Raw genomic sequence first — 15,251 nt, 5'->3', positions numbered from 1 at the left:
TATCCGTGTGACTGGTGCCGTTGTGGGTCTCAGTTATACTTACTCTGTCTTCAGCATTGGATCATGACAAACGAGTGTAGTTGGTAAAATTTCCCATTGGTATCATTCTACCTTTTTAGTGCTGCTTTTGCTTTTGAAGGGGCTCTGTGTTTCCTCCCCTCCCTAACCCCTACCTGTCTCTTGCCTTCCACTCAAGTTGCTACCTGTTGCTTGATTCCAACAAAACCTAACCTGGAGCTTAGGAGCATTCATAAGGACTTAAGTTGTGTTTCTCAAACTCGAGTAATATGTGTTTCCTTTTAAAGAGTAAAACAAAATACTTCCAGATCTTGAAAATTAACTGTAATGACTTTTGCTACTTATGTATGAGCATAAAGCTAGGTATAATCTCCATCTGTTTATAACTGTTATACAAAAATACAACCAAAACAAATTTATGTATTAAATACAAAGAAAAGCTATAAAATCAATAAAAGGCAAATTAACAACATTAATTTAATGTGATGGAAAAATCTGTTTTGCTAAAATCCAATCAACTGTCATATTACGAATACTGTGTGGCTCAGGTTCTTGAGTTTGACATGCATATAACTATTATATGTCCTGTGGTGACTATATAGGTGTGCAGGACAATTGTCATTTTGACATCAGGACAGGCCGGTATAAGGACATTCCCATACATTAGAAGAATTACAATATTCTACTATATTTAAATGTCTTCCTTAATTTTATAAATAATCTTGGAATTTTTAAGAATTCCATTCAAAACAATGACTATATTGGTGGTTACTTATAACATTGATTTTCCTATTGTGTACTATTATTATTTCTATTAAATAAAAAATCTCTTGTTGAGAATTTATATGCCCTAGTTTGAGTTTCTTTTGTATCTAAATTTTTTCATGTATTTAATTATCGAAATAGAATGCAACAAATGCCAAATCTGAGACTTGCTAGAAACATCTGCATTTTTTTGCAACTCTATAGGAAAGCTTACTCACTGCATAATTTATTGCAATTTTTTTCCTTCGAACCTTCAGCAATATTTTGTCTATGTCTTCCCAACATCTTTGCTGATAGAGCAACACATTTTAGTTTATTTCCATATTGCTTTTCAGGTATTATTTCAGTCATTTTTACTATAAGGAGAAAAACAGCTATTTACTCCAATGGTATATGGCTTCTTGTTTTGTTTTTTTGCCATTAAGTAAGAAAACTTAAAGTCAGATTTCATATATACATAAATCATATATAACATATATACACATATATAAATCCCATTATACATACATATATATAAATCATACATATTGTATATACGTACATATATAAATCACATATTTTACATATATACACACATATGTATCAAGTATTAGAAAATTAGTATTGAAATAATTACAGACTCACAGGCATTTACAAAAATAGTCTGAAGAGGTTCCAGGTACCTTTCACCCAGCTTCCCTCAGAAGTAACATCTGGCCGGGCGCGGTGGCTCACGCCTGTAATCCCGGCACTTTGGGAGGCCGAGGCGGGCGGATCACGAGGTCAGGAGATCGAGACCACGGTGAAACCCCGTCTCTACTAAAAATACAAAAAAAATTAGCCGGGTGTGGTGGCGGGTGCCTGTAGTCCCAGCTACTCAGAGAGGCTGAGGCAGGAGAATGGCGTGAACCCAGGAGGCGGAGCTTGCAGTGAGCCAAAATCACGCCACTGCACTCCAGTCTGGGTGACAGAGCGAGACTCCATCTCAAAAAAAAAAAAGAAGTAACATCTAACGTAACTCTAGTAAAACATAAAACATCAAAACTGGGAAATCGGCATCAGTACAACCTACAGGCCTTATTCCTTATGAAATGTTAGTAAAACTTTGTAAATACTAGCTTGAGTATAAATGACTTCTGTTACCAAGAAAACAAGTATAATGTGTCCCATGATCCAGGTGCTTAGTTAGTAAATGTTTTGGTGCCTATCATGATGTTTTCATAGTATCCATGAGCTAATCCAGTGAGGGAAAACAGGCAGTTGGGAGGAGGCTCTTCATTTATAATAATGTAAATCCATGTTTTGAATCCTTTTGAGGGAGGAGAATAGGGTCCAGAAGCAGGGAACCTAAGGGTGTTTCATGCTGACTTCCTAGAACTAAATTGAAAGGAAAAACCTAACTTTGCATTCCTAAGTAACAGAAAGACCAGGGGCTTTCAGGTCCATTTGACCTTTTCTGCATTGCAGATGGGAAATTGGCTGCCTGCAACAAATCATACTGAGTGCGGGTGGAGTCTTTGTTTGCAAATTTGTAACTTTACTCCAGCCTCTGAATGGTTGCTGTCCACAACCAGTCACACTGATTGACCACAGAGTCTTCATTTGCATAGAAGTATAAATTTGTAACTTCACTTCAGCCTCTGGTTGGCTGCCTTCTGCAACCAATCAGACTGATTGCGGGCTACCACTTCACTTACATGAGGTGAGCATGAAGTGGCCAATGGAAAACTTCTTGGGGATATTTGGACCCAAGAAGATTCTGTATCTGGGCTCCTGAGCTGCTGCTGGGGTCCACTCCAAACTGTGGAATGTACTTTCATTTTCAATAAATCCCTGTTTCACTCCTGTGTTGCTTCATTCTTTCTTTGCTTTGCTGGGCATTTTGTCCAATTCTTTGTTCAAAATGCCAAGAACCTGGACAGCTTGCAGTCATGACCCTCTACCAGTGACACTTGTATTGATAATTTTTGTTTCTAGGCCCTATTTTGTGCAATCTGATTAGAATATGCTTTTTCAATTTGATATATGGCTGACAGTTTTTTTAGAAATAGAAAATGTGTCAGTTCTCTCCTTTTACTGTTTCATACAAGTACATGCATGATTAGTATTATCTTCAACCTAGTTTCTCTGCAGGAATCTTCTTTCTAATCACTTCATTTTTTAAGTATTTCACTAAAATCAGATATTTATGTAGTAAATCTACCTAAGTAGGTACATGTAAGTTACATAATCACTTAAGATAAAAGAATGACTGAGGCTCCAATTCCTCTTGTCCTCCCTTTATGTTCAGGAGCATTGTCTCTTCATTCAGGGTTACTTTAAATACTTCATGTGACACCTGACCTATGACTTCCTTGTGAATAGATATTTAGAAAACATGACTTGAAGTTTAAACACTCAACTGATCCTCGTATCCCCTATTGGAGGTTGTAAACTCCATTTAAAATAAACTGACCTACAGGATATAAATCCTTCTGGTTCCTTCCTTTCTAGCCTCAGCTTTGAGTTTACATGCTCACAATACCAAACTACTGATAACTCATCACATACATCTTGATATTTCACAGATCCTCTCCTGTATAAATGCTTTTCCATCCATCTGGAGTTTTCTTCCTTCTTTTACTGATAGAGAGGACTTCTCTTCTTTGAAAGCCCAGTTCAGGTGTCCTTTCTTCCATTAAGATTTTCTACACTTTGGGAAGCTGAGGTGGGCGGATCATTTGAGGTCAAGAGATTGAAACCATCCTGGCCAACATAGTGAAATCCCATCTCTACTAAAAATAAAAAAATTAGCTGGGCGTGGTGGCACACAGCTGCAGTCCCAGCTACTCGGGAGGCTGAGGCAGGAGAATCGCTTGAATCCGGGAGGTGGAGGTTGCAGTGAGCTGAGATTGCTCCACTGCACTCCAGCTTGGCGATAAGGCAAGACTCCATCTCAAAAAAAAAAAAAAAAAAAAAAAAAGATTTTCCTCTTTCCTTCTCTGTATTTCATGCCTGCTCCATGTGAATCAAACTGTGTCCTAATATCTCATTAGGCTACAATCTATTTCATCATATCTCTACTTTTTGAAGACTAAGAGTCAAGGTGTATTCTTCTTCTCAGTGTTTAGTATTTTTGACTACATTTATTTTAGACTGGGTCTTTCCCCCACCCCACCCCCCAAAAAACAATGGCTTGTCTTTATCATGTCTTGATCATTTGGATCACAGGCAACCACTAGAAGAATCACAATGATGGTGAGGCTCGGAGTATTTGCCAATACAATTTTTAACTATAATTTTCAGAACTGATGCAGCTGGAGAAAAGAATTACCTGTAAAATAAATAACAAATTTTTCTAGGATGGGTTCAGTTTTCTGACTATTGTGAAAGAATTTGGAGGACAATACACATTATTTCCCTGTAACATTCAGGATTATTATTTCCATTGTGAATTAACAACCTATTATTATCTTATTCATAAAGGTACAATGAATATTTCCAAGGCATTTTGTGACCCTGCCTCCACAGTCCCTCAGAGATTCTAACCTGTATTGCAGCCTTCAGGACTGTAAATTATATTGGGTGGGGTAAGGGGAGGGAGGTGTCTCAAACTAGACGGTCCCATGACCTTTGGGAAATGAACCACAGCTTATACATTTCTCATTTCTATCCCTTCAGGAGGGTGCCAAACTCTTGTTTAGGCAAACGGGAGAGAAGATGCTTTGGGCTCTGCTTTTCTTCTCTGAGACTTGCTTCATAAAGGAACTATTAACAGGCTGAAGCTAAAATTTCTCTGTTGCGTTAGCCTGAGTATGTAATAGCCACCCATTGTACCCTCTATCAAGTGCAAAATCAGATGCCAAGTTATATGGTTGTTATCTTTTCACTGGTTGGGATTTATAAAGTGTTTGTCTCTGGTGCTCATGGGGGAGACAGTATCTCAGATATCCCAGTGATCAAAAGAGTATAGTCAGAGGCCAAGCCAAATGTCCAACAATGATAGACTAGATTAAGAAAATGCGGCACATATGCACCATGGAATACTATGCAGCCATAAAAAATGATGAGTTCGAGGGGTGGAGCCAAGATGGCCGAATAGGAACAGCTCCAGTCTACAGCTCCCAGCGTGAGTGACGCAGAGGACAGGTGATTTATGCATTTCCGTCTGAGGTACTGAGTTCATCTCACTAGGGAGTGACAAACAGTGGGTGCAGGACAGTCAGTGCAGCGCACTGTGTGCCAGCCAAAGCAGGGCAAGGCATTGCCTCACTCTGGAAGCGCAAGGGGTCAGGGAGTTCCCTTTCCTAGTCAAAGAAAGGGGTAACAGACGGCACCTGGAAAATCGGGTCACTCCCACCCTAATACTGCACTTTTCCAATGGGCTTGGAAAACGGCACACCAGGAGATTGTGTCCCGCACCTGGCTCGGAGGGTCCTATGCCCACGGAGTCTCGCTGATTGCTAGCACAGCAGTCTGAGATCAAACTGCAAGGCGGCAGCGAGGCTGGGGGGGGCGCCCGCCATTGCCCAGGCTTGCTTAGGTAAACAAAGCAGCCAGGAAGCTCGAACTGGGTGGAGCCCACCACAGCTCAAGGAGGCCTGCCTGCCTCTGTAGGCTCCACCTCTGGGGGCAGGGCACAAACAAAAAGACAGCAGGAACCTCTGCAGACTTAAATGTCCCTGTCTGACAGCTTTGAAGAGAGTAGTGGTTCTCCCAGCACGCAGCTGGAGATCTGAGAACGGGCAGACTGCCTCCTAAAGTGGGTCCCTGACCCCCGAGCAGCCTAACTGGGAGGCACCCCCCAGTAGGGACAGACTGACACCTCACTTGGCCAGGTACTCCTCTGAGACAAAACTTCCAGAGGAACGATCAGACAGCTGAATTTGTGGTCTCACAAAAATCCGCTGTTCTGCAGCCACCGCTGCTGACACCCAGCAAAATAGGGTCTGGAGTGGACCTCTAGCAAACCCCAACAGACCTGCAGCTGAGGGTCCTGTCTGTTAGAAGGAAAACTAACAAACAGAAAGGACACCCACACCAAAAACCCATCTGTACATCACCATCATCAAAGACCAAAAGTAGAAAAACCTACAAAGATGGGGAGAAAACAGAGCAGAAAAACGGGAAACTCTAAAAAGCAGAGCACCTCTCCTCCTCCAAAGGAACGCAGTTCCTCACCAGCAACGGAACAAAGCTGGAAGGAGAATGACTTTGACGAGTTGAGAGAAGAAGGCTTCAGACGATCAAACTACTCTGAGCTACGGGAGGAAATTCAAACCACTGGCAAAGAAGTTAAAAACTTTAAAAAAAAATAGATGAATGTATAACTAAAATAACCAATGCAGAGAAGGGCTTAAAGGAGCTGATGGAGCTGAAAGCCAAGTTTCAAGAACTATGTGAAGATTGCAGAAGCCTCAGTAGCCGATGCGATCAACTGGAAGAAAGGGTATCAGTGATGGAAGATGAAATGAATGAAATGAAGCGAGAAGGGAAGTTTAGAGAAAAAAGAATAAAAAGAAAAGAACAAAGCCTCCAAGAAATATGGGACTATGTGAAAAGACCAAACCTACATCTGATTGGTGTACCTGAAAGTGACGGGGAGAATGGAACCAAGTTGGAAAACACTCTGCAAGATATTATCCAGGAGAACTTCCCCAATCTAACAAGGCAGGCCAACATTCAGATTCAGGAAATACAGAGAATGCCACAAAGATACTCCTTGAGAAGAGCAACTCCAAGACACATAATTGTCAGATTCACCAAAGTTGAAATGAAGGAAAAAATGTTAAGGGAGGCCAGAGAGAAAGGTCAGGTTACCCACAAAGGGAAGCCCATCAGACTAACAGCTGATCTCTCAGCAGAAAGTCTACAAGCCAGAAGAGAGTGGGGACCGATATTCAACATTCTTAAAGAAAAGAATTTTCAACCCAGAATTTCATATGCAGCCAAACTAAGCTTCATAAGTGAAGGAGAAATAAAATACTTTACAGACAAGCAAATGCTGAGTGATTTTGTCACACCAGGCCTGCCCTAAAAGAGCTCCTGAAGGAAGCACTAAACATGGAAAGGAACAACCTGCATCAGCCACTGCAAAAACATGCCAAATTGTAAAGACCATCGAGGCTAGGAAGAAACTGCATCAACTAACGAGCAAAATAACCAACTAACATCACAATGACAGGATCAAATTCACACATAACAGTATTAACTTTAAATGTAAATGGGCTAAATGCTCCAATTAAAAGACACAGACTGGCAAATTGGATAAGGAGTCAAGACCCATCAGTGTGCTGTATTCAGGAAACTCATCTCACGTGCAGAGACACACATAGACTCAAAGGGATGGAGGAAGATCTACCAAGCAAATGGAAAACAAAAAAAGGCAGGGGTTGCAATCCTAGTCTCTAATAAAATAGACTTTAAACCAACAAAGATCAAAAGAGACAAAGAAGGCCATTACATAATGGTAAAGGGATCAATTCAACAAGAAGAGCTAACTATCCTAAATATATATGCACCCAACACAGGAACACCCAGATTCGTTAAGCAAGTCCTGAGTGACCTACAAAGAGACTTAAACTCCCACAAAATAATAATGGGAGATTTTAACACCCCACTGTCAACATTAGACAGATCAATAAGACAGAAAGTTAACAAGGATACCCAGGAATTGAACTCAGCTCTGCACCAAGCAGACCTAATAGACATCTACAGAACTCTCCACCCCAAATCAACAGAATATACATTTTTTATAGCACCACACCACACCTATTCCAAAATTGACCACATAGTTGGAAGTAAAGCTCTCCTCAGCAAATGTAAAAGAACAGAAATTATAACAAACTGTCTCTCAGACCACAGTGCAATCAAACTAGAACTCAGGATTTAAAAACTCACTCAAATCCACTCAACTACATGGAAACTGAACAACCTGCTCCTGAATGACTACTGGGTATATAACCAAATGAAGGCAGAAATAAAGATGTTCTTTGAAACCAACGAGAACAAAGACACAACATACCAGAATCTCTGGGACACATACAAAGCAGTGTGTAGAGGGAAATTTATAGCACTAAATGCCCACAAGAGAAAGCAGAAAAGATCCAAAATTGACACCCTAACATCACAATTAAAAGAACTAGAAAAGCAAGAGAAAACACAGTCAAAAGCTAGCAGAAGGCAAGAAATAACTAAAATCAGAGCAGAACTGAAGGAAATATAGACACAAAAAACCCTTCAAAAAATTAATGAATCCAGGAGCTGGTTTTTTGAAAAGATGAACAAAATTGATAGACCACTAGCAAGACTAATAAAGAAGAAAAGAGAGAAGAATCAAATAGACGCAATAAAAAATGATAAAGGGGATATCACCACCGATCCCACAGGAATACAATCTACCATCAGAGAATACTACAAACACCTCTACACAAATCAACTAGAAAATCTAGAAGAAATGGATAAATTCCTCAACAAATACACCCTCCTAAGACTAAACCAGGAAGAAGTTGAATCTCTGAATAGATCAATAACAGGTTCTGAAATTGTGGCAATAATCAATAGCTTACCAACCAAAAAGAGTCCAGGACCTGATGGATTCACAGCCGAATTCTACCAGAGGTACAAGGAGGAACTGCTACCATTCCTTCTGAAACTATTCCAATCGATAGAAAAAAAGGGAATCCTCCCTAACACATTTTATGAGGCCAGCATCGTCCTAATACCAAAGCCTGGCAGAGACATAACCAAAAAAGAGAATTTCAGACCAATATCCTTGATGAACATTGATGCAAAAATCCTCAATAAAATACTGGCAAACCGAATCCAGCAGCACATCAAAAAGCTTATCCACCATGATCAAGTGGGCTTCATCCCTGGGATGCAAGGCTGGTTCAACATACACAAATCAATAAATGTAATCCAGCATATAAACAGAACCAAAGACAAAAACCACATGATTATCTCAATAGATGCAGAAAAGGCCTTTGACAAAATTCAACAACTCTTCATGCTAAAAACTCTCAATAAATTAGGTATTGATGGGACGTATCTCAAAATAAGAAGAGCTATCTACGACAAACCCACAGCCAATATCATACTGAATGGGCAAAAACTGGAAGCATTCCCTTTGAAAACTGGCACAAGACAGGGATGCCCTCTCTCACCACTCCTATTCAACATAGTGCTGGGAGTTCTGGCCAGGGCAATCAGGCAGGAGAAGGAAATAAAGGGTATTTAATTAGGAAAAGAGGAAGTCAAATTGTCCCTGTTTGCAGACGATATGATTGTATATCTAGAAAACCTCATTGTCTCAGCCCAAAATCTCCTTAAGCTGATAAGCAACTTCAGCAAAGTCTTAGGATACAAAATCAATGTACAAAAATCATAAGCATTCTTGTACACCAATCACAGACAAACAGAGAGCCAAATCATGAGTGAACTCCCATTCACAATTGCTTCAAAGAGAATAAAATACCTAGGAATCCAACTTACAAGGGATGTGAAGGACCTCTTCAAGGAGAACTACAAACCACTGCTCAATGAAATAAAAGAGGATACAAATAAATGGAAGAACATTCCATGTTCATGGGTTGGAAGAATCAATATCGTGAAAATGGCCATACTGCCCCAGGTAATTTATAGATTCAATGCCATCCCCATCAAGCTACCAATGACTTTCTTCACAGAATTGGAAAAATCTACTTTAAAGTTCATATGGAACCAAAAAAGAGCCCGCATCGCCAAGTCAATCCTAAGCCAAAAGAACAAAGCTGGAGGCATCACGCTACCTGACTTCAAACTATACTACAAGGCTTCAGTAACCAAAACAGCATGGTACTGGTACCACAACAGAGACATAGATCAATGGAACAGAACAGAGCCCTCAGAAATAATGCCACATATCTACAACTATCTGATCTTTGACAAACCTGACAAAAACAAGCAATGGGGAAAGGATTCCCTATTTAATAAATGGTGCTGGGAAAACTGGCTAGCCATATGTAGAAAGCTGAAACTGGATCCCTTCCTTATGCCTTATACAAAAATTAATTCAAGATGGATTAAAGACTTAAATGTTAGACCTAAAACCATAAAAACCCTAGAAGAAAACCTAGGCAATACCATTCAGGACATAGGCATGGGCAAGGACTTCATGTCTAAAACACCAAAAGCAATGGCCACAAAAGCCAAAATTGACAAATAAGATCTAATTAAACTAAAGAGCTTCTGCACAGCAAAAGAAACTACCATCAGAGTGAACAGGCAATCTACAAAATGGGAGAAAATTTTTGCAACCTACTCATCTGACAAAGGGCTAATATCCAGAATCTACAATGAAATCAAACAAATTTACAAGAAAAAAACAAACATCCCCATCAAAAAGTGGGTGAAGGACATGAACAGACACTTCTCAAAAGAAGACTTTTATGCAGCCAAAAAACACATGCAAAAATGCTCATCATCACTGACCATCAGAGAAATGCAAATCAAAACCACCATGAGATACCATCTCACACCAGTTAGAATGGCCATCATTAAAAAGTCAGGAAACAACAGGTGCTGGAGAGGATGTGGAGAAATAGGAACACTTTTACACTGTTGGTGGGACTGTAAACTAGTTCAACCATTGTGGAAGCCAGTGTGGTGATTCCTCAGGGATCTAGAACTAGAAATACCATTTGACCCAGCCATCCCATTACTGGGTATATACCCAAAGGATTATAAATCATGCTGCTATAAAGACACATGCACACGTATGTTTATTGCGGCACTATTCACAATAGCAAAGAGTTGGAACCAACCCAAATGTCCAACAACGATAGACTGGATTAAGAAAATGTGGCACATATACACCATGGAATACTATGCAGCCATAAAAAATGATGAGTTCATATCCTTTGTAGGGACATGGATGAAAATGGAAACCATCATTCTCAGTAAACTATCACAAGGACAAAAAACCAAACACCACATGTTCTCACTCATAGGTGGGAATTGAACAATGAGAACTCATGGACACAGGAAGGGGAACATCACACTCTGGGGACTGTTGTGGGTTGGGGGGAGGGGGGAGGGACAGCATTAGGAGATATACCTAATGATAAATGATGAGTTAATGGGTGCAGCACACCAACATGGCACATGGATATGTATGTAGCAAACCTGCACATTGTGCACATGTACCCTAAAACTTAAATAATAATAATAATAAAAAAAAGATGAGTTCACGTCCTTTGTAGGGACATGGATGAAGCTGGAAACCATCATTCTCAGCAAACTATTGCAAGGACAAACAACGAAACACCGCATGTTCTCACTCATAGGTGGGAATTGAACAATGACAACACTTGGACACAGGAAGGGGAACATCACACACTGGGGCCTGCTGTGGGGTGGGGGGAGGGATAGCTTTAATGTTAAATGATGAGTTACAGGGTGCAGCACACCAACATGGCACATGTATACATATGTAACTAACCTGCACGTTGTGCACATGTACCCTGAAACTTAAAGTATAATAATAAAAACAAGTATAGTCAGAGGCAATGGGGAGTTAGAAGAAGAGAGGATGGCAGGACTTAGCATATCGGATACATGAGGAGTTATGGTAGATGAAGCCTTAATTTGTTTTTCCTCATATAAACTGGTCCATACTTGGAGAAAAGAAAAACAGGAAGATAAAACAGTAAAGCCAATACCAGAATTGTATTGTTTTGTATTGTATTGCAGAACCAAAAAAGATAAGACCACAGATGGGAATAGGCCCCAAAGAGCTGGAGTTGGCAGTTTGCTCTTGTCAGGTTGTGAGAAACAGCATTGCATATCTGTTCCTATCTCTCCTTCAGGAAGTTATTTTGGTAAATTGAAACTCACCATAGTAGTAATATTTACATCACTGCAAGTGGGAACTCTGTTACAAATCAGGGCTTTTTTTTTTTTTCCTTAAGAGCTGATTGTGGAACATTTGCCAGGTCACCCCTGGGAGTAGATTAAATTCAGATAACTATAAAGATATACATAGGATCAAGAGGTCTACAAGAAGGACTTTCTCTTTTAGGTTGCTGTGCCTAGTATACATACACAATTGCTTACTACTTGCATAATAATTCCATATCAGCATCAGCTAGAGTCCTGGCCAAAACAAAAAAATAGTTTGTTCAAAAACTACTGAGTGAACTATGGGTATTCTGATCAAGGTTTAGGGCATGCTGAATAAAAATGAAAAGGATTAGTACAAATAACAATGAGGATCCCTTACTATTTTTAGCCTGAAGAAGAGAGAAGGAGCCATTATCAGAATCTGGGGACACAGCAGCTGTGTACAGAAGTGTACTTGATAGGACCTGTGACCTTTAGAAGAAAGATGTAATTAGCCTAAGGGAACCCCTGGGAGGGAGTCAGGAGAATACTATGATATCACTCTTCTCCCTAAGAAATCTTGTCACTTTCACCATTGGCCCAACCCAATGGTAAGCCAGAGAGCAACGGAGTCTGTTGGTGGAGTTCATACAGGTCCGAGTCATAGGGAAAGAAGAGAGGTAGATTGACTCTGGAGATATAAATGGAAGATACCCAGTATAATACCCACGGATGTTGGTTTTATATCTCTTTCTGGTGTGTGGGTTTGCAACATGAAGGATGCTAGGTTTATCGAGAATTGCTTTTGCTGATTCATTACAAAGAGGCAGCTAGCAGTAAACGGTAGGTTGCCCTGTCAAGGATTGAACCAGACATTGGTAGTATGGCTGCTCTGGGTCCAAGAACTCATGTCACTTGTGTTGCTGTTTTCTCTAATTTGTAGGATAAGTGGCTACAACTGGGTAAAGTGAATACTAGATGTAGATGTTTTCTTCCTGAAGGAACTATCCACAGTAAATGGTTGATGGGAAGAACTGGTGCACTTTTCTAACTGGGACTTCTCTGAGCTCAGTCTATATTTCATGGGGGCCTCTGCCCAGTGGTGTGTTAAAGCAGGTTTCTACCAACATTGTGAGAGACAAATGCTTATACGTCTTCCTAACTTCAGTTCAGTGACATCACTATGATAGCTTGAGATCTGCCACGGTGTGAGAGTTTACACCACGGAAATCAGCAAACAGTATAAGTAATTTTATTTTCTTCTCCACAAAGTTTGTTTTTAAACATTGAGCAGCATACCGCTGCCTCTGTATATGGAAATTCTGTATAATAAGTTATTGAGTAGAGTTCTATGAAACAATTTTTTACTTAGGTCTCAGATCTGAGTTTCTGCCCTTCTTGTTTTATTATTCTTCTCTCAAAATTTGATTTTTAGTTCCCCCCAAAATGTGAATTCTTTCCCCATGCAGAAGTACCAGCCCACTAGAGTATCAGGAAATTTATGGAGTGAAAAACCGTTAACATATGAATAATTGTTCCTTTTTAAATATTTACTCCAAAATATGAAGGATTGTTGAGGTAAAGGCAATTAAGAAGCAAATACAAAAAGGTCCCCATTCTCTTTCTATTTTTCTGAAAGCTGGAAATAGATTTAAAAATAAAAAAGGTATCCTGTCTCTTCACCTCAATCCCTACCAAGAAGAATAAAGGTTAACCACTGAAGACAAACTTTAGGCCCTTATCATCTTAGCGATGGTACCAGAGGAATCTATATTAAGCAAGCTTTGTGATGTAGCCTCTATATGCCATTGATTTGCCTTCTCACAAGTTGCTGCCCCAAGATACTTGGGGCATGACTTCTTTCCTTTTGTTTATTGCATCCGCATTTCATGGCCATGCTCCTCATTGTTGCTCTCAAATAAAACAGCTATTCCACATACCCCGTTAAGAGTAGTAATTTCTTCTATTATGGGAGCATTTCTGCAGTTGAAAATAACTATGTGAGTATACTCACATAATTATTTAAAGCATTTGGAAATATCACTATGGTTATAAATATCTCTAATATTTCCAGAATATGGAAAGGCTACCAACAAATCTGGCAGAGTACAGTCTGTTAACAGCCCAAAGACTAGCACTTTCACATCTGTTAAATGCTCACAATTTTTAAACTAATATATTCATTCCAGAAATAGCAGAACAAAAAGATATCCTGCTAGGAGATTTATTTTCATATCAATATTTAAAATGCTTCAATATTCACCATTTCACACTCACTAAATCTCCAGTGACTTTTTGCTTCCAAGAAATCCGTCAATTACAAACCAAAGAGAACATCTAAAAAGACCTATAAAATGGAATACATATTGGCAGGCAGGAAGTCCAATGCTCACCAGAGAATGCAACTAGCAAAATTTTTTCCTGATTAATGCAACTGAATAAAACGTGTCACCATCTTGAAAATCCATATTTATTATTACCTCAAAGAGAGTCACTCAATATCTAATTTTAGAATCTAGCCTTCAGAGGAAAGTACTACTAATAATTAAATGATGAAGACACCAAGGAACATAAATAAAAAATTCACATGAAATATCCAAAATATAAAAAAATTAAAAATTAAAAAATAAAATTATGAAAAAATATTGGCCTCATTACTAAAATTATGTAAAGTAAAAACAATAGTTTTTTTTGTCTTTCACATTAACAAAAACAATTTTGGTGGATAATACTGATGAATGCTATGGAAAAATAATACTGTGTTGTGGTGAAAATCACAGTCTGTGGAAGTCACACTGCCTGGGGACTTACATCCCAACTTTATTTCTAATTGTGGAACCTCAGACTTCATCTGGTTAAGCCATAGCTTCTTAATCTGTAAAACAGGAATGATTAGAATATGCCTTACAGTGTTGTTGAGAAGATTTAAAAATGTAATGTCTACAGAGCAGTTAGAACAGGGCCTGCCACAGGGTAAGTCCCTAGTGGTTGTCAATAATTATTATTATAGCTATGATGAATGAAGATGAGCTGTGGTGTGGAGGACAGCGAGTTAGGCAAAAAACATTTGCTTATCCAGTAATGAGAGAATTGGCATAAATTTTCTGGAGACAGCCTTACCTGTATGCATATAATTTATTTTTAAGAATATTTATTTTAGCATTATTTATAGAAAATCATGAGAAATGATGCATAAAAATGTCAATACCAAAATCATTCAATGGGGTATTATGGAATCAATTGTACTTTTGAGTATTATTTAATATCTAAGTATATAATATATAAAAAAGCAGAATATAAAATGTGTTTCTGCAGCTGAATTCCTTAATGTTTAAAATATCAATTTTATAAATTATATATGTGCACAAAAATTATATATGTATGCACAGGAAAAATATCAATGTTAATTCATCAAACTTGTTGATTTTGAATACTGTTCTTATAGTTGATTTTTGTTGACTTCTTTATATTTTTGTGTTTTCTAAGATTTTTATTATGAACATTAATTAGTTTCAGGATTAGAGAAAAAAATCTAGTGAAAGTCTCAAGTGCTTTATATGTAATTAACAGATGTTCAAGTTAGAGCAGTTCTTGATAGTCTCCTACTCATCTTTCTTTCCTGACAGATGCATGCTCAATTAGATGCATAT

Source organism: Nomascus leucogenys, chromosome 6, assembly GCF_006542625.1.
Source record: "Nomascus leucogenys isolate Asia chromosome 6, Asia_NLE_v1, whole genome shotgun sequence".
In the NCBI taxonomy this organism is placed as follows: Eukaryota; Metazoa; Chordata; class Mammalia; order Primates; family Hylobatidae; genus Nomascus; species Nomascus leucogenys.
Note: the sequence above shows the minus strand (reverse complement) of the source record.